The following is a 25,577-nucleotide window of genomic DNA, read 5'->3' on the forward strand; positions in this document are numbered from 1 at the left end:
ATGTCTCTAGTTGCAACACAGTCCAAGTTGTCCATAGACATACGAGCTATCTGTTCACAAAGCTTGTTGCCTAAATTATGAACATTACTGCACATGATGTGACAAACACTGCTATCTACCTCTTTATTTTTAGCAACAGAAACTTTAACTGAAGTAATTACACCATCAGCCCAGTCCTTAGCAATAAAAAACCCTCAGATTACTCCATTGTACTACATAGTTAGTCAGGTTGAAAAAAGGGACAAGTCCATCTAGTTCAACCATTAAAAAAATATTAATAATAATAATTAAATAAATAATTATTAAAGTATTCATTTATCACACTATTTATTAAAAGAAAGATAGGTGCCCATAAAATACAAATAGAAATCCAGCACATCACAATCACACCACTCATGATGATGTCACTGCTAAGCTCCGTCTGACACGTTTCTTCACAATGGATGTCATCCTGAGCCTGATTGTTTTAAAACACGTGAGTGTAACTTTTATCGTTATAATAAAGCTGTGGGATGTTATGGAGAACACTAGGTTTTTTTAAATCTTTTTTGAGTTCATCATTATACTGTGAGATTTCTGTACTGAGTGAGCTAAATTTGTCTATGAAGTCAGCCCTGTTCTAGCTTTAAAGGGTAAGTTCACTTTTGTACACTTTTTTTTCTCAATTCTAGCTCCCCTATGCACCAATATAGCATCCATGTACTTTTTTTGCAAAAATATCAAAGCTTTCCATTAAATCTGCAGTCACTTACTTTTCTTGTCCTAATCCACATTTCCATTAGTAATTTCTGATCTCATTAGCACACACCCTGCATCATCCACCCTCCCACTCCCAGGTGCAAGTTTTTTAAATGAAATGCAATTGGTGATCACCCTTCTCACTAAATACACAATATAAAATCAGATTGTATAGTGTATGGCCATGTTTATGCACATAAAATTACTAGTTGCCCTTTCTGTGCCATTAATTGTCAACAATACACCAAACACAGACGCAAACACACATTTTGCCATGTGAAAAAACAAGGGGCAAATGCTGCAAAATGCACAGTAAAAAACACACAACCCACAAAACGCCAAAATGTTCCATTATTCACATGTAGTGCAGAAAATTGAAATCAACAGGCTGCGCTATGCGTGTCACAGGAAAACAAGACACAAAATGTGCACTGCCACTGTGATAGATGTGAATGGGATCTCAAAAGTGAAATTGATGCTATAACACAAGAACAACGAGGCTCCATACACATCTGTGCGTTTCCTTGTATTTCAGAAATTTGCTGCACCAAAAATCGCAGTAAAAACTCACCAAGCTCCACTCTAAAAAAATGTTCTGAAGCTTCTTTGGGGCAATTGCTGTGTTTAGGATGGCCCATTCAGGTGGATGGGCTGCCCTATGTGTGATGAGTGAAAATGCTCCATAACGCCTTCCCCCCTCGCTAAGAAAAAGTTCCCGCTATGCAGAGTTGTGAATGGGGCTTGACATCTGAGTGTTTCTGTCCACTCCCTACTGTGTATTTGTATAAAGATGGCCATACACTATGCAATCTGATTGTGTATTTAGTGACAAGGGTGATCACTGATTGATTGCATTTAATTTAGAAAAGTGCAGCTGGAAATGGGAGGGTGAATGATGCAGGGTGTGTGCTAATGAGGTCAGCTGGTCAACTCCTTCCTGTGTCATGACCCACAGTCTGATCAGGAAGAAGACATTACTAATGACAATGGAAACATCTGGAAATGTGGATTAGGACAAAAAAAAAGTAACTGACTGTAGATTTAATAGAAAGCTTTGATATTTTTGCAAAAAAAGTAAATGAATGCTATATTGGTGCATAGGGGAGCTGGAATTTAGAAAACAAAAGCGTACAAAGGTGATCTTACCCTTTAAAAAGGACATGCTCTGAATGACCTTTTGATACAAAGGTCTACCTAAGAAGGTGAAGGTGTGCCTGACTGGAGGTCACAATTGTTTTGGCACCAGTGTATATTTATGACTTCACCTATTTCACAAGAATATTAGAAGATGTGATTTATGGACACTGTAATTTGTAATATATTGCCTTGTTTTTGTTCTATTTTCACATTTGGAGATTTGCTATTGTGTTTTTTTTTTTTTTATGCTAATGTGATATACAATTTGTTGATCTCTTTGATTCATGGTACACATCGTTATGTATTATTGCAACTTATGATGTACAGTAGGCATATAAAGCCCACTGTACAGAGTGAAAGAGTGAAAGCTTATAAGCTGTGAATGGCCACAGCTTATAAATCTTCTTTTTACATTAAAATACTGCCACTATATACCTTTTGAATGTTCTGTATACCACAGTTACATGATAAACTGCACCGTTTCTCCAGTGCTGAGAGTTCAGGTAGGAGATTTCCACTACAGCCTGTATACACGCCCACATGTGTGATGTCAATATCATGTGACCTGGCTAGCCCTGAGATCAAGTAAATGTTCTCTCCAGCATAAAAGACACAAATGATCATGTGCAGGTTGGCTACCCTGCCTGTGTTAGCTGGCCTTCCCCAGATAGACAAAGAAGGGAGATTAAGGTCTGGTGTGACCCCTCTGACACCTCCATCCCTAATAATGCACAAAAAACAAGAAAAATAGCCCTGGGACTTTAAATGAGGTGAGAGAGGTTTAGCCAATGTCCACAACAAACACTGAGACAAAATCAATGTATTTGTTTCAAAATGTTGTGTAACAGAGCGGCAACAACAATGATTGTGAGTTACCCGGCATAATAGCCAATGTGCACAACACAAGTGAAAGTAAACATACAAAGATTTATTACAAATGTTATACATCCATGAGCAACAATAAAACGTAAAAGTTGCTGGGTCAGTAAATACACATACACAATAAAAAATGTACATACATGTGGACAGTAAATATGTAAACATAATGCAGACATCAATAATATCCAGCATGTACTGGCATAAAACAAGCATCAATAGAGCCCTATGCATTTCGCGAGACCCTGCTCGCTTCTTCAGGGGCGGATGCATGAATGTTGTATCTGCAATGTAAATAATATCAGTAAATGTATGTTGTTAATAAATGGGGGCAGGCGGAATAATTGGCAAGAGAGGTCAAAAACAGACCTCATACTTACTGAAGGTCTGAGATAAATTGCCAAACGCTGGATATCAAAATGGAAGCCATGTAGTGCATCCAGCTCGGGAGCTGAGGGGGAGGAACAAACAAAAGCCACAACAGGGGAACATCCGGAGGATCAGCACTGTCTGGATAGGGGTATTTCTCACTGCGGTCTCCACTTAGCCCCTAAACTCGTATCTTGAAAACGTCTGAAAGGATGCACATATATCAGATAGGCAGTGCAGGAGGGGAGGATCTGTGCATACAGAAAACAACAGCCTTTTTACACAATGCAGAGGATTAACCCGTTAAGTTCCACAGTGAGTATAGCAAGCATGCTATGCTGCATAAACAGACTGATTTTACTGTTGTGGGTTTAGTAACACTTTAAGGATTTAGAGAAGATCTATAAAGAAGAGCGGACCAAAATCCCTCCTGAGATGTGTGCAAACCTCATAACCAACTAAAAGAAACATCTTACCTCTGTGCTTGGTGGGTTTCTCCACCAAGTACTAAGTCATGTTTTGTTTGGGGATCAAATACTTATTTTACTCAGTGAACTGCACTCAATTTATAACATTTGTATCATGTGTTTTTTCTGAATCTTTGATTAATATTTTGTCTCTATGATTTAAAATACACATATGATAAAAATTATAGACTCTTAATTTCTTCGTAAGTGAGCAAACTTACAAAATCTGCAGGGGATCAAATAAATATTTTCTCCACTGTAGAAGTCCCCAAGTATGGATTATCTGGAATTGCACTGATAAGTTCTGAATGTAGTTGGGTAGGTAGCAGGGTTGCCAACCACCAGTAAATTTACTGACAGTTTGTAAAATATCTGTGATTTTTTTACAACTGCCAGTAAATATCAGGGGCTGATAATTTCATGCTGTATTGATATTTTAAGTGTAAATCAACCAAATTACTTTGTTATAGGTATTGTCAGTGATTCCATATCATGTTTATACTGTTCAAATATTCTCTGTGATAGTTTTCAATGGGAGTTCTGTAATTTCTCTGGTTGTCAGTAAAAAATGTGCTCTGCCAGTACATTTTCCATGTTTTGTCAGTAAATAATGCTGCAGGAGGTTGGCAGTGTTTTAATTGGACCTTTTAATTGTTGAGTAAATACCTGGGTCTGATTATAATTCAGGTCTTTATAATAAGTAACATTTACCAGTTGCCTGTGACCCTCTTGTATGTATTTGTTTGTATCCATCACTACAACTGCTTTCCCTTTATCTGTTGGTTTGATGGTAATGGCCTGATTATTTCATAAATTGTGTAAAGCTTTTCGCTACAGTGGTGGAAAATTGTATAAAATATTATTTTACTGGGTGTGCAGTTTGGGGTTACATCATTGTGGAGGTGTGGAGTTGCTGATATTTTTCTTTCTGTCACATTCCATTGTCATAGGATTTCTTTCATTACTGTGAGACTATTTTTTGAGTCTAATGCTGGCCATACACGAAAAATCGTCTGAAAATTTGGTCATTTGGCTAGTTCTTTCCTTTTTCGGCCAGTTAATGGGCACAAAATCGGTAATCGTAGGAACCCTTTTGAGCTGAAAAAAGGACAAGTTTGTAAATTTTCTGCCAAACAAACGATAAATGGAAATGTAAATGTATTTCCCTTCCGAACTGTTTGCACTAGGTATATGTAAAAAAATAAACAAAGAATGGATTAATGTATGTCCATTGAGCAATTTATCGCTCATTACATGATGGCACTATCATTTGCTCTCATGGCCGAATGTTCTCTTTTCGAAAATGGGTTCTGATGATTTTTCGTATAGTGTATGGCCAACATTAGTCTCCTGAAGATTTCCTTCATATTGGAGAATAACTGTAGACTATGCAATTTGGAGGTGAAATGTAAGGCCTTTGGAGAGGACTATTATTTCTGATTCAGGTTTGTTATCTGACAAATTGATGATTTCAAGTTCCACACTTTGATTCAGGTCAACATGTTTACATCATATACCTTGCGATTCCAGATTGGATTCCAGGTCGCTAATAGAATGAAGTGTTGTGTTGTTTTTATGTTGTTTGGGTTTTATCCAAAGAGTCTGCTCCTCGTATAGTTTCTGTATGTTTTTGAAGTTGCTTTGTATTGTTTTCAATTTTTTTTGGCTAGCATTGGTAGAGGTCCAGTGCTGTTGTGGTTTCAAAAATTCACTGCTCGTGTTTCCTGATTTTTATTTTTTCCACCATACAGTGTATGAGGTTCAGTAAAATGAAAGAACGGCTGCATAGCAAGATAATGAATACGAGTTCTTTATTCTGGATCCATAAAACAAGATGACATGCCACAGGAAATACGGCAATCAAGGCAGACGCGTTTCACAGAGAATCATGTGCTTAATCATTACAATTTCTGATTCTGTGTGAAACGCGTCTGCATAGATTGCCATTTTTCCTGTGGCATGTCATCTTTTATGGATCAAGAATAAAAACTAAAGGACTCGTATTCATCATTTTGAGCAGTGTTTTCTGTTCCTTCCTATGAGGTTCAGTAAATGTGCAGAGCTAAATGAAAATAACACAATAATTGTAGCAAATATGCAAACAGTGATCACAATAATCATAAGGTGCAAATACATATAATTGAAAAAAGAGTCTTTACAATATAAAATGGTTCATTCAGTGTGTAAGTTGGCTGCAATTGGAAGGAAACTAAAATGGGAAGTACTCCGGCCGCCATCTTGGAAGCGGGCTGTGAAACCAGAAATGGCAATACCATAATTTTATAAGTGTTCACTTATATACAAAAGTATAAATTTAGTCCGTGATAGTATAAAACACAACATAACAACTGGAAATGGCAGTACCATCATTATAATGGAGACACCAACAATGGAAGCTCATGTAAACTTGAATTAAAACTGAGGATATATACATGTAAAGCCCTGAAATCAGAAATGAATCTCATAATGGGAATCACAAATTGAACTGGCTATTTTAAAGGGGTATGGACAGAATCACAAAAAAATATAGAACAACTATATAACCTAGCCATTTTAAAATTGTATATATACGATAAAAAAAATCATACTATTAAAAAAATATATACATATACTGTAGGTGGGAGAAAGTTGGATAAAGCTGTACGGAACATATATTTTATAATGGTGTTGGCAAAACTAGCAGAAAAACTTGTGTAAATAAAAAATATGCAGATAAGAATACACCCATATTCAACTATTATCAATGAAACTATTATGTCCAGATCTACATTTAACCCTAAAGGAACAAGAGTATCAATTTCAAAAATCCATAAGGTTTCCAATTTGGACACCACTCTTTTCTTATTACTCCCCCTCCAATGTGGGTTGATGACATCAATAGCCACAAATTTTAGTAGCTTAGCATCTCTGTGATGATGTTTTCTAAAATGAGCTGAGAGGTTATGTTCCTTGAAACCCCTCGATATTGTATATGTACTCATGTAGGTGTGGTCCCTTAACTGCCTTGTACTTCTTCTGATGTATTGTTTTTGGCAAGGGCACTCTAAGAGATAAACTACTGATTAGTATTGCATGTTATACAAGAGCCGATAGTGTAGTCCCTTCTAGTGGACCTGGAGATGGAATTTACCAATTCTGGTGGCTGTGTTAGTGTCACGCACCTGGTTATTGAGCCCGATATGCAGAGGGAGGCCTCCCTTACAGTGCTGACTCGCGGCCCCTGGTAGAGCTGACAGGAGGCACAGGAGTGCAGGACAGGACAAGTGCCTGGCAGGATCAACAGTTGGTATGCAGGTCTGGTGCTCCGGATGTAGCTGGGACAGCAGAAACAGCAGGTGGAATGCAATTTCCTGTCATTGTCTCCCTCCAAGGGGCAGCCTCCGGATGCCCAACTGGGCCAACTGTTCAGGGTGAGCTCTTTTGAAGGACAGGATTAATCTCTTGGCATGGATGTTATTTTCTGGTTCCCAAGAATTTTCTTCTGGGCCGTAACCCTTCCATTTTTTCCAAGAATTGGATCTGATTATTCCTTTTCCGACAGTCCATAATTGCTTCCACCTCATATTCCTCTTCCCCATTAACAACCGCAGGTTCAGGGGGATCAGAACTTCATCCAGGAAAAGGATTAGCGACAGCAGGCTTAAGTAGGGAGACATGGAAAACGGGGTGTACCCAAAAGGGCTCTGGCAGTTCCAGCTCGTAGGCCACCTCATTGATCCTTCTCTTCACTAAAAAGGGGCCTGTGAACCTAGGACTCAACTTCTTAGAGGGGCAAGCAACCCTTAGGTTTACCGTAGATAGCCACACCCGATCTCTGGGTTTCAGGACTAATTCTCCCCGTCCTTTCCTGTCAAAAATGTATTTTTTGCATTCCTGCGCCTTGGCCATGGTTTCCTGTAATAACTTGTTATTAGAGTTGAAGAAATGTATGGTTTCAAAAGCGGCTGGCACCGGGCATTCTGGAAGAGAGTTGGGTAAGAATGATGGGTGGTATGCGTAGTTGGCGTAGAAGGGAATTTGCTTAATGGAAGAGTGAGTAGAGTTATTATAAGCAAACTCAGCCAGTGGCAATAGAGACATCCAGTCGTCCTGGGAAAATGAAGAAAAGCAGAGCCTGTTTGGTCCTCTCCATCTGCCCGTTAGCCTGTGGGTGGTAGGCAGAGGAGAAGGAAAATTTGATACCAAGGGTTTTGCGTAATGCTTTCCAGAACCTGGAGGTGAACTGTACACCCCTATCCGAGGTAATGTTGACAGGAATTCCATAAAGCCGGACAATCTTCCTGATGAAAACTCGTGCCGTTTCAGGGGCAGATGGTGTTCCTTTCAACAGGATAAAGTTTGCCATTTTGGATAGCCTGTCGACGACTACAAATATAGCAGAATGCCCTTCTGTGGAGGGAAGCTCCACAATGAAATTCATGGAAATAGATTTCCGGGCCTTTCTGGCACGGATAAGGGTTTGAGCAGACCCCTAGCCTTGGTTCGGTTGCACTTGCTTCGGGCGCAGATAGAGCAAAATTCCACATCCTTACAGTCCTGAGATAAAGGAAAAGGTCTGGTGTCCCCAGTGACACACTTCCATCCCTGTAATATATAACAAACAACAAAGGATTCGCCCTGGGACTTTAAATGAAGTGGGTACTGTTTCCGCCAGTAAACATAACAGTAGTAAATATAATATATGGTTTATTCAAGTACAATTGTTTACATGGATAAATAACATCAACGGTTGCCAATATAAAATATATAAACAAGGAGTATTGGTACATAAATGTAGAAGTAGTACATGGTACACGGGCATCATACTACCCGACTAGTTTCGTGAGATCCAGCTCGCTCTTCAGGGGTGGATGTGTATAACAATGTACCTAGGATGAACAAAAATATATATGTTTGGCAATATAGCACAGTATTAGTTATAACAGCGCAGGGTAGGAGGGGTTGTAGGCCCCCCCATACTTACCACTGAGCTTGGCCATGGCTCCAGGTGTGCGGCCTCGAGACGGCAGCAGCGTATGCCTCCCCTGGGGGCTGAGGGGGCAGGATCAAATGGGACCCCATCCAGGGCCAAACGGAGAGCAGGCATGGCAAAGGTGTAGTGATGTATCCCTAGGGTCCTCATTGGTCGATAAAAAGTATAGGCTGTGAACATAAGTATGTTTGTCAGGCATCTGAAGTAGTAGAGTAAAATCAATAGATATTGGTATAAAGATATGTATGCATGTATGCATGAATGAAAGGCCTGAGCCAAAAGTTGTAGGGCCATGAAGATGGTTAGAGACCTAGGACAACAGAGGGGTACTACCAGGTGACAGAGAGAGGGGGGAAAGAGGTGAACTACAATTGTGTGGGTAGTGATGTATCCCTAGGAACCTCATTAGTCCATAAAGCGTATAAGCTATAAACAAATATGTTTATCAGGCATCTAAAGTAGTAAAGTAAAATCAATGAGTATAGGCATAAAGATATGTATAGCCAAGTAAAGCCTGAATCAAGGATGGTAGGGACATGGAGATGGTGGAAACCATAGGGTAGCAAGGGGGTACTGGCAGGTGACAAGGTAAGAAAAGAAAAAAAAGAAAGATGGCCTCGTATGGAAAAATCATCAGTATCCAAAAAAAATAAAAAATATATAAATAAGAATAAGTGCTCGTAAGATAAACAATGTGTGAGATATGCAAGTGTGCCTAAATAAGGCAAGTATCAAAAAGGTGAATATGGTAAGTACCTGAGTCAGGTGAATATCCTAAGTATAAAAGTAATGAGACACAGCAAGCAATCTCCACAGCTGTGTGTGTCCTCAGTGAAGAGTGAAATGAGATCCAAGCCATGCCTGACCTCCAATTTAACCCCGGATGGCCCCAGCAGACTCCGCCCCCAACACCATGTGTGGATGGCTGACATGTGAGTGCAGGAGGCACCCACTGTCATAGGAAGGCACGCAAATGCAAGCGTACCCCCATGCCATCTGATGATATAGTGCGTCCAGCTATGCCGACGTCTGCAAAATTGCAGACGCCATGCTTCTGAAGCCTAAACATGGTGCCGATGTGTAGGTGTCCCCATCCGCCAGAAAGCAGATGGGGACAGCAGGAGACATGAAAAAGCCTCCCTTTATACACATCGCAGCTCCCAATGCGAGACAGAAATCGCTAGCGCCAACCGAGGAATCGCATACAGAGCCAGGGTATATAACAGTACTGGAATAAAAATTGTGTTGGAGAATGAGTAACCTAGCATAGTATCAAAGTATAACAGTTATTTGTACATGTAAATACTGGCGGGGGTGACAACAGACCAGGTTTGGGCTAATGGGTGTCTTCCACCCGGGTTCAATATAGAGATAAAGGAAAAGGTCTGGTGTCCCCAGTGACACACTTCCATCCCTGTAATATATAACAAACAACAAAGGATTCGCCCTGGGACTTTAAATGAAGTGGGTACTGTTTCCACCAGTAAACATAACAGTAGTAAATATAATATATGGTTTATTCAAGTACAATTGTTTACATGGATAAATAACATCAACGGTTGCCAATATAAAATATATAAACAAGGAGTATTGGTACATAAATGTAGAAGTAGTACATGGTACATGGGCATCATACTACCCGACTAGTTTCGTGAGATCCAGCTCGCTCTTCAGGGGTGGATGTGTGTAACAATGTACCTAGGATGAACAAAAATATATATGTTTGGCAATATAGCACAGTATTAGTTATAACAGCTCAGGGTAGGAGGGGTTGTAGGCCCCCCCATACTTACCACTGAGCTTGGCCATGGCTCCAGGTGTGCGGCCTCAAGATGGCAGCAGCGTATGCCTCCCCTGGGAGCTGAGGGGGCAGGATCAAATGGGACCCCATCCAGGGCCAAACGGAGAGCAGGCATGGCAAAGGTGTAGTGATGTATCCCTAGGGTCCTCATTGGTCGATAAAAAGTATAGGCTGTGAACATAAGTATGTTTGTCAGGCATCTGAAGTAGTAGAGTAAAATCAATAGATATTGGTATAAAGATATGTATGCATGTATGCATGAATGAAAGGCCTGAGCCAAACGTTGTAGGGCCATGAAGATGGTTAGAGACCTAGGACAACAGAGGGGTACTACCAGGTGACAGAGAGAGGGGGGAAAGAGGTGAACTACAATTGTGTGGGTAGTGATGTATCCCTAGGAACCTCATTAGTACATAAAGCGTATAAGCTATAAACAAATATGTTTATCAGGCATCTAAAGTAGTAAAGTAAAATCAATGAGTATAGGCATAAAGATATGTATAGCCAAGTAAAGCCTGAATCAAGGATGGTAGGGACATGGAGATGGTGGAAACCATAGGGTAGCAAGGGGGTACTGGCAGGTGACAAGGTAAGAAAAGAAAAAAAAGAAAGATGGACTCGTGTGGAAAAATCATCAGTATCCACCTGCCAGTACCCCCTTGCTACCCTATGGTTTCCACCATCTCCATGTCCCTACCATCCTTGATTCAGGCTTTACTTGGCTATACATATCTTTATGCCTATACTCATTGATTTTACTTTACTACTTTAGATGCCTGATAAACATATTTGTTTATAGCTTATACGCTTTATGGACTAATGAGGTTCCTAGGGATACATCACTACCCACACAATTGTAGTTCACCTCTTTCCCCCCTCTCTCTGTCACCTGGTAGTACCCCTCTGTTGTCCTAGGTCTCTAACCATCTTCATGGCCCTACAACTTTTGGCTCAGGCCTTTCATTCATGCATACATGCATACATATCTTTATACCAATATCTATTGATTTTACTCTACTACTTCAGATGCCTGACAAACATACTTATGTTCACAGCCTATACTTTTTATCGACCAATGAGGACCCTAGGGATACATCACTACACCTTTGCCATGCCTGCTCTCCGTTTGGCCCTGGATGGGGTCCCATTTGATCCTGCCCCCTCAGCTCCCAGGGGAGGCATACGCTGCTGCCGTCTCGAGGCCGCACACCTGGAGCCATGGCCAAGATCAGTGGCAAGTATGGGGGGGCCTACAACCCCTCCTACCCTGCGCTGTTATAACTAATACTGTGCTATATTGCCAAACATATATATTTTTGTTCATCCTAGGTACATTGTTACACACATCCACCCCTGAAGAGCGAGCTGGATCTCACGAAACTAGTCGGGTAGTATGATGCCCGTGTACCATGTACTACTTCTACATTTATGTACCAATACTCTTTGTTTATATATTTTATATTGGCAACCATTGATGTTATTTATCCATGTAAACAATTGTACTTGAATAAACCATATATTATATTTACTACTGTTATGTTTACTGGCGGAAACAGTACCCACTTCATTTAAAGTCCCAGGGCGAATCCTTTGTTGTTTGTTATATATTACAGGGATGGAAGTGTGTCACTGGGGACACCAGACCTTTTCCTTTATCTCTATATTGAACCCGGGTGGAAGACACCCATTAGCCCAAACCTGGTCTGTTGTCACCCCCGCCAGTATTTACATGTACAAATAACTGTTATACTTTGATACTATACTAGGTTACTCATTCTCCAACACAATTTTTATTCCAGTACTGTTATATACCCTGGCTCTGTATGCGATTCCTCGGTTGGCGCTAGCGATTTCTGTCTCGCATTGGGAGCTGCGATGTGTATAAAGGGAGGCTTTTTCATGTCTCCTGCTGTCCCCATCTGCTTTCTGGCGGATGGGGACACCTACACATCGGCACCATGTTTAGGCTTCAGAAGCATGGCGTCTGCGATTTTGCAGACGTCGGCATAGCTGGACGCACTATATCATCAGATGGCATGGGGGTACGCTTGCATTTGCGTGCCTTCCTATGACAGTGGGTGCCTCCTGCACTCACATGTCAGCCATCCACACATGGTGTTGGGGGCGGAGTCTGTTGGGGCCATCCGGGGTTAAATTGGAGGTCAGGCATGGCTTGGATCTCATTTCACTCTTCACTGAGGACACACACAGCTGTGGAGATTGCTTGCTGTGTCTCATTACTTTTATACTTAGGATATTCACCTGACTCAGGTACTTACCATATTCACCTTTTTGATACTTGCCTTATTTAGGCACACTTGCATATCTCACACATTGTTTATCTTACGAGCACTTATTCTTATTTATTTATTTTTTATTTTTTTTATTTTTTTTTGGATACTGATGATTTTTCCACACGAGTCCATCTTTCTTTTTTTCTTTTCTTACCTTGTCACCTGCCAGTACCCCCTTGCTACCCTATGGTTTCCACCATCTCCATGTCCCTACCATCCTTGATTCAGGCTTTACTTGGCTATACATATCTTTATGCCTATACTCATTGATTTTACTTTACTACTTTAGATGCCTGATAAACATATTTGTTTATAGCTTATACGCTTTATGGACTAATGAGGTTCCTAGGGATACATCACTACCCACACAATTGTAGTTCACCTCTTTCCCCCCTCTCTCTGTCACCTGGTAGTACCCCTCTGTTGTCCTAGGTCTCTAACCATCTTCATGGCCCTACAACTTTTGGCTCAGGCCTTTCATTCATGCATACAGGCATACATATCTTTATACCAATATCTATTGATTTTACTCTACTACTTCAGATGCCTGACAAACATACTTATGTTCACAGCCTATACTTTTTATCGAAAAAAAGGACCCTAGGGATACATCACTACACCTTTGCCATGCCTGCTCTCCGTTTGGCCCTGGATGGGGTCCCATTTGATCCTGCCCCCTCAGCTCCCAGGGGAGGCATACGCTGCTGCCGTCTCGAGGCCGCACACCTGGAGCCATGGCCAAGCTCAGTGGTAAGTATGGGGGGGCCTACAACCCCTCCTACCCTGCGCTGTTATAACTAATACTGTGCTATATTGCCAAACATACATATTTTTGTTCATCCTAGGTACATTGTTACACACATCCACCCCTGAAGAGCGAGCTGGATCTCACGAAACTAGTCGGGTAGTATGATGCCCGTGTACCATGTACTACTTCTACATTTATGTACCAATACTCCTTGTTTATATATTTTATATTGGCAACCGTTGATGTTATTTATCCATGTAAACAATTGTACTTGAATAAACCATATATTATATTTACTACTGTTATGTTTACTGGCGGAAACAGTACCCACTTCATTTAAAGTCCCAGGGCGAATCCTTTGTTGTTTGTTATATCCTTACAGTCCTTAGCTACCTGGGGCCACCAGAAGGTGCGCTGCACCAAATCAGATGTCTTGGAAATGCCAAAGTGCCCCGCTAGGGCATGGTCATGGTCATGGCAAGGTTTGACTATGGTGACCCAGGGGCTCTTGGGTATGCAGATTTTATCATTAAACCACAGCTTGCCATCTTTTGCAAACAACTTTGTCTCCAGAGAGGAAGGAACATTGACAGAAGCCTGTTTGACCCAGATAAGTAAATCTTCCTGCACCAGAAGAAAATTTTCCACAGCTAGAATGGTGTCTGGGGAGGCAGCTGTTCCAGAGTCACTGAACATGCGGGACAATGCATCTGGTTTTGTGTTCTTTGAGCTGGGTCGGTATGTAACGTGAAAGGAGAATCTAGAGAAAAACAACGCCCATCTGGCTTGACAAGGTTTTAAACGTTTTGCCGTTCTCAAATATTCTAGATTCTTGTGATCTATGTACACTAGAATCGGATGAGCTGCCCCTTCCAGCAGATAGCGCCATTCTTCTAGCGCCGCTTTAATTTCTAAAAGTTCCGGGTCCCCAATGTCGTAGTTCCTTTCTGGAGCAGATCATTTATGGGAAAAGAAGGCAATCGGAAACAAGAAGGACTTGGGACCCTGACGTTGTGAGAGCACGGCTCCGACAACGATCTTAGAAGCGTCCACCTCCAGGACAAATGGCAGAGCAGGATCATGGTGTTTCAACACTGAGGCAGAGGTGAACAGATTTTTGAGGGAATCGAAGGCTGCTTGGGCTTCAGGGGTCCAGTGAAAATGGGTTCCTTGTTTGGTGAGCTGAGTGATTAGGGAGATAATGGCAGAAAACCCCTTAATGAATTTACAAAAAGTTTGCAAATCCAACAAACCGCTGGATCCCCTTCTTGTCTGTAGGGGGCGGCCATTCCAAAATGGCTGAGATATTTTGAGGATCCATCTTGATGCCCTCAATGGAAATAATCAGTCCTAGGAATTGTATACTTTGTTTTTTGAATTCACATTTTTCAGCCTTGGCATATAAGCCATGTTGACCAAGGCGACTCAGAATGCACTTAACGTGCTCATGGTGACTGTCAATGAAGGAGGAGAAAATCAGAATGTCGTCCAGATAAAGAACGAACAGATCTAAGTAGTCCCGGAAAATATAACAATTAACAAAATGCTGAAAGGTGGCAGGGGCATTGCACAACCCAAACGGCATCATCAAATACTCAAAGTGTCTGAATCGAGTGCGAAAGGCCGTTTTCCACTCGTCACCTTTTCTAAATGCGGACCAGGTTATAGGCTCCTTGGAGGTCAAGTTTAGTGAAAATGGTTGCAGCCCACAATCTCTGGAAGAGTTTGGGCACCAGGGGGAGAGGATAGTGATTTTTGATGGTAATCTTGTTGAGTTTGCGGTAATCTATGCAGGGTCAAAGGGTATGGTCCTTCTTCTCTATGAGGAAGATGCCGGCTCCTGCCGGAGAGGTGGGTAGGTGGATAAATCCCTTTCTCAGGTTATTGTTGATGTATTGCTTAAGAGTAATTAGCTCTTGTTCGGTGAGAGGAAAGATTCTCCCAAAGGGGATCTCAGCCCCAGGGAGGAGCTCAATAGGGCAGTCATACACTCGGTGTGATGGTAATGTCTCTGCGCCCTTTTTACTAAATATATCCAAGAAGTTATGAAACTCCTCATGGACTGACTGGCAGATTTCAGAGTCCAGGCATAGTAAGGCAGAGGAGTTGTTGGGGACTTCCAGAAGACAGTACTGATGGCTATAGGGAGATGAAAAAGTAACTTCTCTGGTAGTCCAATTAATGTGGGGGTTGTGTGCCCGTAGCCAAGGCATACCCAAGATGATGGGGAACAGAGGTGAGGTGATAATATCATGGTGTAACAGTTCTTGGTGGCAACTGGCAACAGTAACCGACAGAGGGGTTGTTTCCTGTGTGACAGGTCCTGATTTGATGGCTGACACATCAGCAAGGTGCACAAGAAGTCCTTGAGTCTTGGGTAGCAGAGGAATAGAATGTCTGGCTGCAAAGGTGGAGTCCATGAAGCAACTGCATGCCTCAGAATCAATAATAGCGGTTACTTGAAGGTTCCTTCTCGACAACTGCAACTAAACAGGAACAGAGAGGAGAGCAGAGGCATTGATCGCAGGAGAGACTTAGTTAGCAGAACTTAAGAGGCACTTAACGGACTTAGCTGGGCAGGCTCTTGCATAATGTCCTTGTTCCCCACAATACATGCATAGATTGTTCATGCATCTACGTTGACGTTCTTTTCCAGTGAGAGAAGGGTGGAGAACGCCCAGCTGCATGGGTTCAGAAGTGTCTGGGGTTGGGGCAGACTGTCCTGAAGGAGCAGGGTAAGATGGGCTAGGAACCGTTGGGAGCATCCAGGTAGGACCGGATTGTCCCATGGTTCTTTCAGACCTGCGTTCTCTCAGACGTCAATCAATTTGTATGGCCAAGACAATAAGGGCATCCAGGGTCTGCGGTACCCCTACCCTAGCCAGTTCGTCCTTGGGAGGATCTGACAGTCCCATACAAAACTCCAGTTGGTGTCAGTGGCCCAACGCCTGAATTCGGCAATAGTCCTCAAGGGGTCTGCAACCCTGCTGTAAAGAGTGGAGGGCTGCCTTCGCAGTCGCAGACAATTGTTGATCCTCATATAGCTGTGCCATGGCATCCAGGAATGTAGTCAGATTAGTCAGGATCACAGCCTTCTGTTCTAGGAGATGATGTGCCCAAGATTGAGGTTCATCCTGCAGCAGGGAAATCACAAAGCAGTCTCCAAAGAAAAGGTGCGAGGCTGAAGAGCAAAGAAGAGCTCAGAGGTGTTGCGGAAGGCCCGGAACTTGCGATGATCTCCAGAGAATCTCTCAGGTGTGGGTAGACGAGGCTCCGGGGGTAACATCACCAATGTAGGTGAGGAAGAGGAGCTGACTGAGGCTTGAGAAGTCCCTTGAGGAACGGCAGGAGGTGCAAGTGGCTGCACACGCTCTTCCAGGCTATTATAGCTTTCCTGAAGAGTCTTTACGGCCTGAGTCAGGCCAGTCAGATGTAAGCACAGTTCATCCATATTTGAGGCTCCCCGCTCAGGGGCTCAGACATGGCTGCCTGATACTGTCAAGCACCTGGTTATTGAACCGGATATGCAGAGGGAGTCCTCCCTTACAGTCCTAACTCGTGGCCCCTGGTAGAGCTGACAGGAGGCACAGGAGTGCAGGACGGCACGAGTGCCTGGCAGGATCAACAGCTGGTAGGCAGATCTGGTGCTACGGACGTAGCTGGGACAGCAGGAACAGAAGGTGGAATGCAGCAGACTGGAAGCTGAAACTGGGAGGCAGGCACTCACAGGATTCGGGTGGATGGTCCCAAGGATTGAGACACAGGAAGGTCAGGCAGTCTGGGTCATACACTGGAAAGCAGTACAGGAACAGGTGCAGAAGGCAGAAGGAAGGTCACTAGGCAAGCCAGGTTGGTAACAGACTGGTGCAGATAGGCCAAAGGATCAGGCAGGAGAGAGGTTGTGGACAAGCCGGGGTCAGATGCATGCAGATGGTAAGGATAGTCACAAGGCAAGCGGATAGTCTCAGGAATGGATCAGGAACACAGGAAACGATCAGGGAATGCTGTAGATCAGGCAGCAAGATTCCTCTGTCATGACAAGGTTTAAATAGCGCTTCTGACGCCAATGGCCGTGCACCCACACGTGCGCCAAGATTGCACAGGCATGCGTATGGATGGGCACGGAACTGTTGCTCTCAGCAAGTCTTTCCTGACAGGTTCTTGTGAATCTTGGGTAAACAATAAGAAACTGGAATCCTAGGGTCCATTGGACATGAAAATTGTTGTCCTTTCTTAGTAATAATACCCTATTCATACCCTTGAGAAATTAACCGTTTAAGGGCTTTTTTATATATTATAGTAGGGTTGTTGGGTAATATTTTATATGGATTTGTGTCATTGAGGATAGTGTACGATTTCTTGATATAATCCTGTTTGTCCCATACTACAACCCCCCTGCCCTTGTCAGCTGGTCTAATCGCCAAATCTTTTCTTTTAAGTAAACTCCTAATACTTTTGTCAACGTTATTAGCACTCTTTAGGGTTTTAACCCGCATAGATTTTAAATCACTAATAACCATTTCTTTAAAAAAAATTATATATGAATTTGTAGATGTGGGTGGGTTAAAAAAGAGAAGCATTTATTTTTCAAATATTTTATTATGATTTTTTCAAAATAAAGAATGTATAAATAATGAAATTCATTGAATAGTTCAGAAAGGGTACAATATCGAATATTTTATACAAATATATTGTAAACATTAAAAATATATAAATATATGTTTTCAAAATCTGAAAGTAAAATAATAGAATGAAACATGGAAATATAATAGATATATTTTATATAAGATATAAGTTTTCAAACTCTGTTTTGAAGAAAAATACCCCTAAATGTACATGAAGTCTAATAAGCTTTGTAAACAAATGAGCATGAGTTTATCATCCTAATATTGTAGGTGAATATTACAATAGGTCCAACAGAGACCTTATGGGGCCAAAATAAAAAAAAGGAAAGGAAAAAGAGAAATAATATAAGAAAGGAAAAAGGCTAAAGATATAAGGAATCTTGTGCCAATTTTTATTTTTTTTAAGTAATTTCAAGTACTAACAGTTCTAGAACCATCAATTTGATATTTAGTCCATGGATCCCAGGATTTCTCAAATAATTGAACCTTATCATTTAATATGGCTGAAAGATGTTCATTAATTATGATCCAGGACAATTTGGTTTTTGGGATGTCAAAGGGTAGGGTTATTGTTTTCCAAGATCTGGCTATAGTGATATTTTCTACTATAAATATGTAATTCTTCTGAAGTGTTTAGGGATCTTTTCCATTTGGCTGCAAAGCAGTGCTTGTTTCTGGGATTTGTTTAACCACTTGCTTACTGGGCACTTAAACCCCCCTCAGTCCCAGACCAATTTTCAGCTTTCAGCGCTGATGCACTTTGAATGACAATTGCGCGGGCATACAACACTGTACCCAAATGAAATTTTTATCATTTTTTTCCCACAAATAGAGCTTTCTTTTGGTGGTATTTAGTTACAGCTCGGAGTTTTATTTTTTGCTAAACAAACAAAAAAAGATGCAAAAAAATAAAAAATAAATAAATCATGTTTTAATAGTTTGTTATAAAATTTTGCAAACGGGTCATTTTTCTCCTTCATTGAAGTGCGCTGATTAGGCGGCACTGATGGCTGCATTGGTGGGCACTGATGGGCTGCATTGGTGGGCACTGATGGGCTGCATTGGTGGGCACTGATGGGCTGCACTGGTGGGCACTGATAGGCATAGTTAAGGCGGCACTAATAGGCACAGATAAGGCGGCACCGATGGGCACAGATAAGGCGGCACTGATGGGCAAAGATGGGCACAGATAAGATGGCATGGATGGGTGGCACGGATAAGTGGCACGGATGGGTGGCACGGATGGGCACTGATAGGTACCACTGATAGATGGGACTGATGGGCACTGATAGGTGGCACTGATAGGTGGCTCTGATAGGTGGCACTGCTGGGCACTGATGGGCGGCACTGCTGGGCACTGATGGGCGGCACTGCTGGGCACTGATGGGCGGCACTGCTGGGCACTGATGGGCGGCACTGCTGGGCACTGATGGGCGGCACTGGGTCGCAGCACCTTTGAGGCAGATTGTGGGCACTGTGGGTGGCACTGTTGGTGGCACTGCTGGATGGCACTGTGGGTGGCATTGTGGGTGGCACTGTAGGTGGCACTGTGGGCACTATGGGCACTGATGGGGGGCACTGATGGGGGGCACTTACTTTTATTCAGGATGGCACGGCGGTGGGCAGGTGGGCACTGGCAGGGGGCAGGTGGTCAGCTGTATTGCTGGCCGTGATCGGGACTGATGTCCCGATCACGGCCGCCGGTGATCGGCTTTTTTTTTCTCTCCTCGCGCTGTCAGCGCGAGGAGGAATAATAGCCGATTACCGGCTCCGTTCTATCACATGATCAGCTGTCATTGGCTGACAGCTGATCACGTGATAAGGGGTCGGGATCGACCCCTTGCACGGATCAGTGATCAGGCGAGTCTCACGGACTCGCCGATCACAGAGCGCGCCGTGCGCGCCCCTCAGGGGGCGCGCAGGCCGCTCGTATCCGGGACGACGTCAATAGACGTCGTCCCGGAAATGTAGGTCCGCGCTGATGCCGTCATTTGGCAATAGCGCGGATCTGTAGTGGTTAAAACAATATTAGTGAAAGAAGAAATAAGATCATAAAATGTATTCCAAAAATGTTTTACTGTGGGGCATAGCCACCATATGTGTAACATTGTTCCCTCATGTCCACAATCTCTAAAACATAATGGAACTATCTTTTTCAGGACTAGATACCATCTTAGCAAAACTTTATAGTTAGCTTCTATTATAGAAGTGTTGATCAGGGATCTCGAAGCATTATGAGCTAATGTATAAAAATCTTTCAGTTCTAGAGTTTCATTCAAATCCCTCTCCCATCGTTCCATATTACCTAGTTTTGCAGGAATAGATGTTAAGATTGAATATATTATTTGAAATGTGTCCTTTAAGCTTGTCAAAATTTTTACATAATCCATAGATGTCATGGATGTTATATCTAGATTACATGGTGGCACAATGGTGTAGTGGTTAGCACTCTCACCTAGCAGTAAGAAGGGTTGCTGGTTCAAATCCCAATCACGACACTACCTGCCTGGAGTTCACATGTTCTCCCTGTTCCTGTGTGGGTTTCTTCCAGGTACTCCAGCTTCCTCCCACACTCCAAAGACATGCAGGTAGGTTAATTGGCTTCTGTCCAAAATTGACCCTAGTATATGAATGGGGACCTTGGATCATGGGCTCCTTGAGGGTAGGGACCAATGTGAGTGTGCAATGTACAGGGATAGGGACAATTGTAGACACTCACTCAGGGTGGACTGGTGTCTTTATTCAACCTTACTAAACTATGTAACTACTACTATCCGATAATATTGAGAGAATTCTGATTTTGGTAACTGATATTTTTCAATAAGGAATTGTTTTGTTAATATTCCCTTATGATCCAAAAAGTCAACTTTAAGCTTATTTAGAAGCATATCTAAAATACACAAAATACTGAGTAGGGAAGTAGAATATGAATACCCATCCTATCTGGAAAAATGGGAAAGAGAAATAGGCTCCCTTAGAGATGAGGAACACAGGAATAAGATACTTAGGCTGGTTTGTCTATCAGCAAGAGATACCCAGACATATGAAATGTGCTATAAGTTGATGGCGAGGTGATACGTGACCCCCCAGAGGGCGCATGGGTTTGGGGTAGAAAACCCTTCAACAAATTCAAAAAAAAAAATGGGTATGTTTTAGGGCTGTGGAAATTAAAGATTAATTCCTCAATTAATCGATTCATTTTTTTGACCGATCAAAATTCTTTTGATCAGTACTCACCTCTCCACCAGCTTCCAGTTCTTCAGCGAGTTCCGTCAGGGATCCGGTGATGTCACGGACATCAATGTCACTTGACTCCTCCCCCCTTCCCCAAGTGCCTCTGTCTGCTAACGAAGGGAAGGGGGGTGGAGTCCAGTGACATTGAAGTTCTGATTGAACGTAACACGTACGGGGAGGAGCTACGCATGACGTCACCCACTGCAGCCCCACAGAACTAAAATGATTGTCGGCTTTATATGCTGTGTTTTTATCATCCTTATGTGAGTAGTTTGTGTTTGAACACAAAAATGTAATCTTAAGCGGTGAACACTTAGATCTTTTCTTTCTACCCATGACCTGGCGTCCTTGCTGAGATCTAAGGAGACATGAGAGAAGCTTATGGCCCATGTTAACCCTTTTGACACCTGCTTGCATGACCACCTGTTTGCACAGGGGTCCATGCCATAAGGTGAGAGTGATAAGACCGGAGGTGGAGGGATTGTCGCACTACTGTGGAAAAAAAATTACGTCAGTGCTACAGTTTGAATTTAAATCATATCTGTGTGAACTGTGAAGTTAAGTCATGGATTGTGGAAACTAACTAGTGTTGGGTGATTGTATATAGTTTATACCATATTTACCACTGACTAATGCAGAGTTGCAATGCAAGGAGAGCAGCTAAAAGTAGTTGGATCTGTATGTGCGTTATAATTAATCGAAATTAGTAGATTAATTGATTTAAAAAAATTGATTAATCAAACACAAAAATTGTAATCAGTACCAGCCCTAGTATGTTTGTTTCATGATACGGAGAAGGCGGTGTTCCAGTTTCAGTAGAAAGACACTAGCCCCATATCTTCTGAACGCAGCTAAAGCCCTGATTCCATGTCTATGGAAAATTCATAGGCCCCAAGGTTGAAGGAGTGGGTAGTAAGGGTGGAGTGGGTGAGACCTATTGAAGAATCAATACACTTGACAGAAGACACATGGGAGAAATACCAAAAGATGTGGCAAAAATGGCTTGAATTTAGGAATATGGAGAGGTATATGTCATTGATGGAGGTATAGAGGGGGGAGAGAGGCGGGTAGTGTTTTTTTTTTCTTTTTGGGGGGGGGGGGGGGATTAATATATATACGATTTTCATAAGGGTTGTTAATGGTTTTATAGATACTACTGTATTTTTGTATATTTCGTATAATAAAATAAAATAAAGAATATATAATAAAATTATCAAAAAAGTCAGCTATTCGTATAAGTCCCTTATTGATCCACAAATTATTGGTTTTAAGAGCAAATCCCTGGGTGAATTTTGGATTTTGAAACAATGGTGCTAAAGGGGTATGAGCGGATTTAAATGTATACGTTTTAGTTAGTCTGTCCCATAATCTCAGGGAAAAGGATAGAGATGGTCAGAGTATAATAGGTCTATATTTACAGTAAATGGTAGCCACATTAGTTGTAAGATCAATTTATATGGGCCGGAGCATGTTTCAGTCTGCATCCATAGAGATGGAGACAATTTTGTGTGAAATCTAATCATATGAGCAGTTTGGGCAACATAAAAATATTTAATCAGATCTGGGACTCCCAATCCTCCTTTTGTTTTAGTAGCAAATAGTGTACTTTTATTCACCCTAGGTTTCTTATCTCCACAAATGAATGATAACATTTTCTTTTGAAATGCAGTTAGATCAGACATATTGATATTCACTGGAAGAGAGTGTAACAAATATAAAATCCTAGGGAGAATATTCATTTTTAAAGAATATATTCTGCCAAACCACGATGGTAGTTTCATTTTCCACTTAAAAAGGAAGTAAACCCTGATGGGTTTTACTTCCTCTTTGTTTCCCTGCAAAGGTAAAGCATATTGGGCAACTATGCATTGCATAGTAGCCCATAATGTGTCACTTACCTGAAACCGAAACCTGCCATAACCCCTGAATTCCTCACTTGCAGGAAGCGTCCATTCTTCATCCCTCTTCCTGCCGGAGCCGCGAGCTCCGGCTGTGTGAATGGCCGTAGTTGTGTGGCATCACTCCCGCGCATGCACGCGGGAGCCGCCAGTCATGACATAACCCCAGCTTGAAACGGCAGAGCATGCCCTTTTAAGAGTGCGTAAGCGCCAAATACATTGGCGCATGCGCAGAAGACAGCATAGTTTGGGGTCATAGTAAATATCTCCTAAGCCATGTAGGTTTAGGAGATATTTCAAGCACCTACAGGTAAGCCTTAATCTAGGCTTACCTGTATGTGAAAGTGGTCTGTAAGGGTTTACAACCACTTTAACCACTTCAATACAGGGCTTTTATACACCCTTCCTTACCAGACCAATTTTTAGCTTTCAGCGCTCTCACACTTTGAATGACAATTACTCAGTCATGCTACACTCTACCCAAACCACATTTTTTTTCTCACAAACAAAGCTTTCTTTTGATGGTATTTAATTACTGCTGTTTTTTTTATTTTTTGCAATATAAGCAAAAAAAGAGAGCCATTTTTGAAAAAAAAAACACTTTTTTTTTGTTTCTATTGTAAAATTTTGCAAATAAAACATTTTTCTTCATAAATTTGGGCCAAAATGTATACTGCTACATATCTTTAGTAAAAATAACCCAAATAAGTGTATATTATTTGGTCTCTGTGAAAGTTATAGCGTCTAAAAGCTATGGTACAAATCATTGAAATATTATCACATCTCATGCACTGAAGACCTATCTTATTTCTTGAGACCCTACCAAGCCAGGAAAGTACAAATACCCCCCAAATTACCCCTTTTTGGAAAGCAGACATTCCAAGGTATTTAGTAAGAGGCATGGTGAGTTTTGTGAAGTATTTTTTTCCCACAATTATAATTATTTTATTTTTTTGCACAAAATTGTCATAATAACAAGTTATTTCTCTCACACAACACATGCATACTTGCAATGACACCCCAAAATACATTCTGCTACTCCTTCTGAGTATAGTGATACCACATGTGTGAGACTTTTACATGGCCACATACAGGAGGTCTAACATCCAAGTAGCACCGTCAGGCGTTCTACGAGCATAAATTGCACCTCTCATTTGATGACAACCTATCACAATTTTGAAGGCCCTGGAGCACCAGATCAACGGAAACACTGACAAAATGACCCCATTTTGAAAAGCTAACACCCCAATGTATAATCTATGAGGCATAATGAGTCTTTTGAATGGTTCATTTTTTTCCCAAAGTTTTTGTAAACTGTGGAAAAAAAATGAAAACTCATTTTATTTTACATAAAGTTGTCCATTTATAAGATATTTATAACACATAGCATGTACATAGCAAAAATTACACCACAAAATACATTCTCCTGAGTATGGCGATACCAAATGTGTGAGACTTTTACACAGCCTGGCCATATACAGAGGCCCAACATTGAAATAGCACCATCAGGCGTTCTACATGCATAAATTACACATCTCATTTCTCAACCACCTATTACAGTTTTGAAGACCCTGGAGCACCAGGACAGTGGAAACGCCCACAAAATGATCCCATTTTGGAAAGCTAACACCCCAACGTATAATCTATGAGGCATAATGAGTCTTTTGAATGGTAAAGAAAAGATTATGGTAAAGAAAAGATTACCTGCGGTTTTAGTAGTGCAGTGGTCCACAGGGGAGAGCATCAGTCCAGGCAGCAGGCAGGAACGTGGACAGCGACAACAAAACAGGCAGCAGGCAGGAATAGTCAGTACAGGTAGAGATGTTGTCAGCACAGCCAATGCATTGGTCCAGATAGCAGGCAGGGATGTGGTCAGCAACAGCAAAAGGATCAAAGGATTGTCTATCCAGCAGGCAGGAATACTGTCCATAGTTAGTACATGCAGCAGGCAGAGGTATGGTCAGCACAGCGAGTATCTGTCCAGGGAGCAGGCAGGACCATCAAGCTTAGGGCATCGGTGAGGAAATAATGGGGACAGGGGTAAAGGCTTCTCCCACCCAAATCACTTTGAAGTCTCCAGACAACCAGACCCTGTTCTGAGAACACAGAAAACCAAAAACTGGTTTTCTGAACTCCGAACACTATTCTGGAGCCCCTGACATATGTGAGACCCCTGTGTAGCAGGGTAAAAGATCAGTCCAAGGGCAGGCAAAAACATGGTCAACAGGCCAGGGTCAGTGCAGGTAAAAGGCATTTTGCGGGCAGTTTTAACCCTTTTTCAGCCACTAGCGGGGGTTAAAACTGCCCGCTATCAGCTAAAACAACGGTATAGCGGTGCTAAAAATAGTGCCGCTATACCGCCGATGCCCGGGTGCTTTCAATATTAAAGGGCTCTCAAGCTGATACAGAGACCAGAGA

General features: G+C 42.0%; 1 long non-coding RNA gene across 1 annotated transcript; it reads left to right on the top strand.

The window, feature by feature from the left end:
- The first annotated feature begins 13,259 nt into the window (after nucleotides 1–13,259).
- Nucleotides 13,260–13,698, top strand: LOC143998305 (uncharacterized). Its single transcript, XR_013277836.1, has 2 exons — nucleotides 13,260–13,404; nucleotides 13,500–13,698. It is a non-coding gene; the product is annotated as an uncharacterized LOC143998305 (long non-coding RNA).
- Nucleotides 13,699–25,577: the final 11,879 nt, after the last annotated feature.

This window comes from Lithobates pipiens, unplaced genomic scaffold (assembly GCF_037356315.1).
Source record: "Lithobates pipiens isolate NorthernLeopardFrog02 unplaced genomic scaffold, aLitPip1_a1.2 Scaffold_19, whole genome shotgun sequence".
In the NCBI taxonomy this organism is placed as follows: Eukaryota; Metazoa; Chordata; class Amphibia; order Anura; family Ranidae; genus Lithobates; species Lithobates pipiens.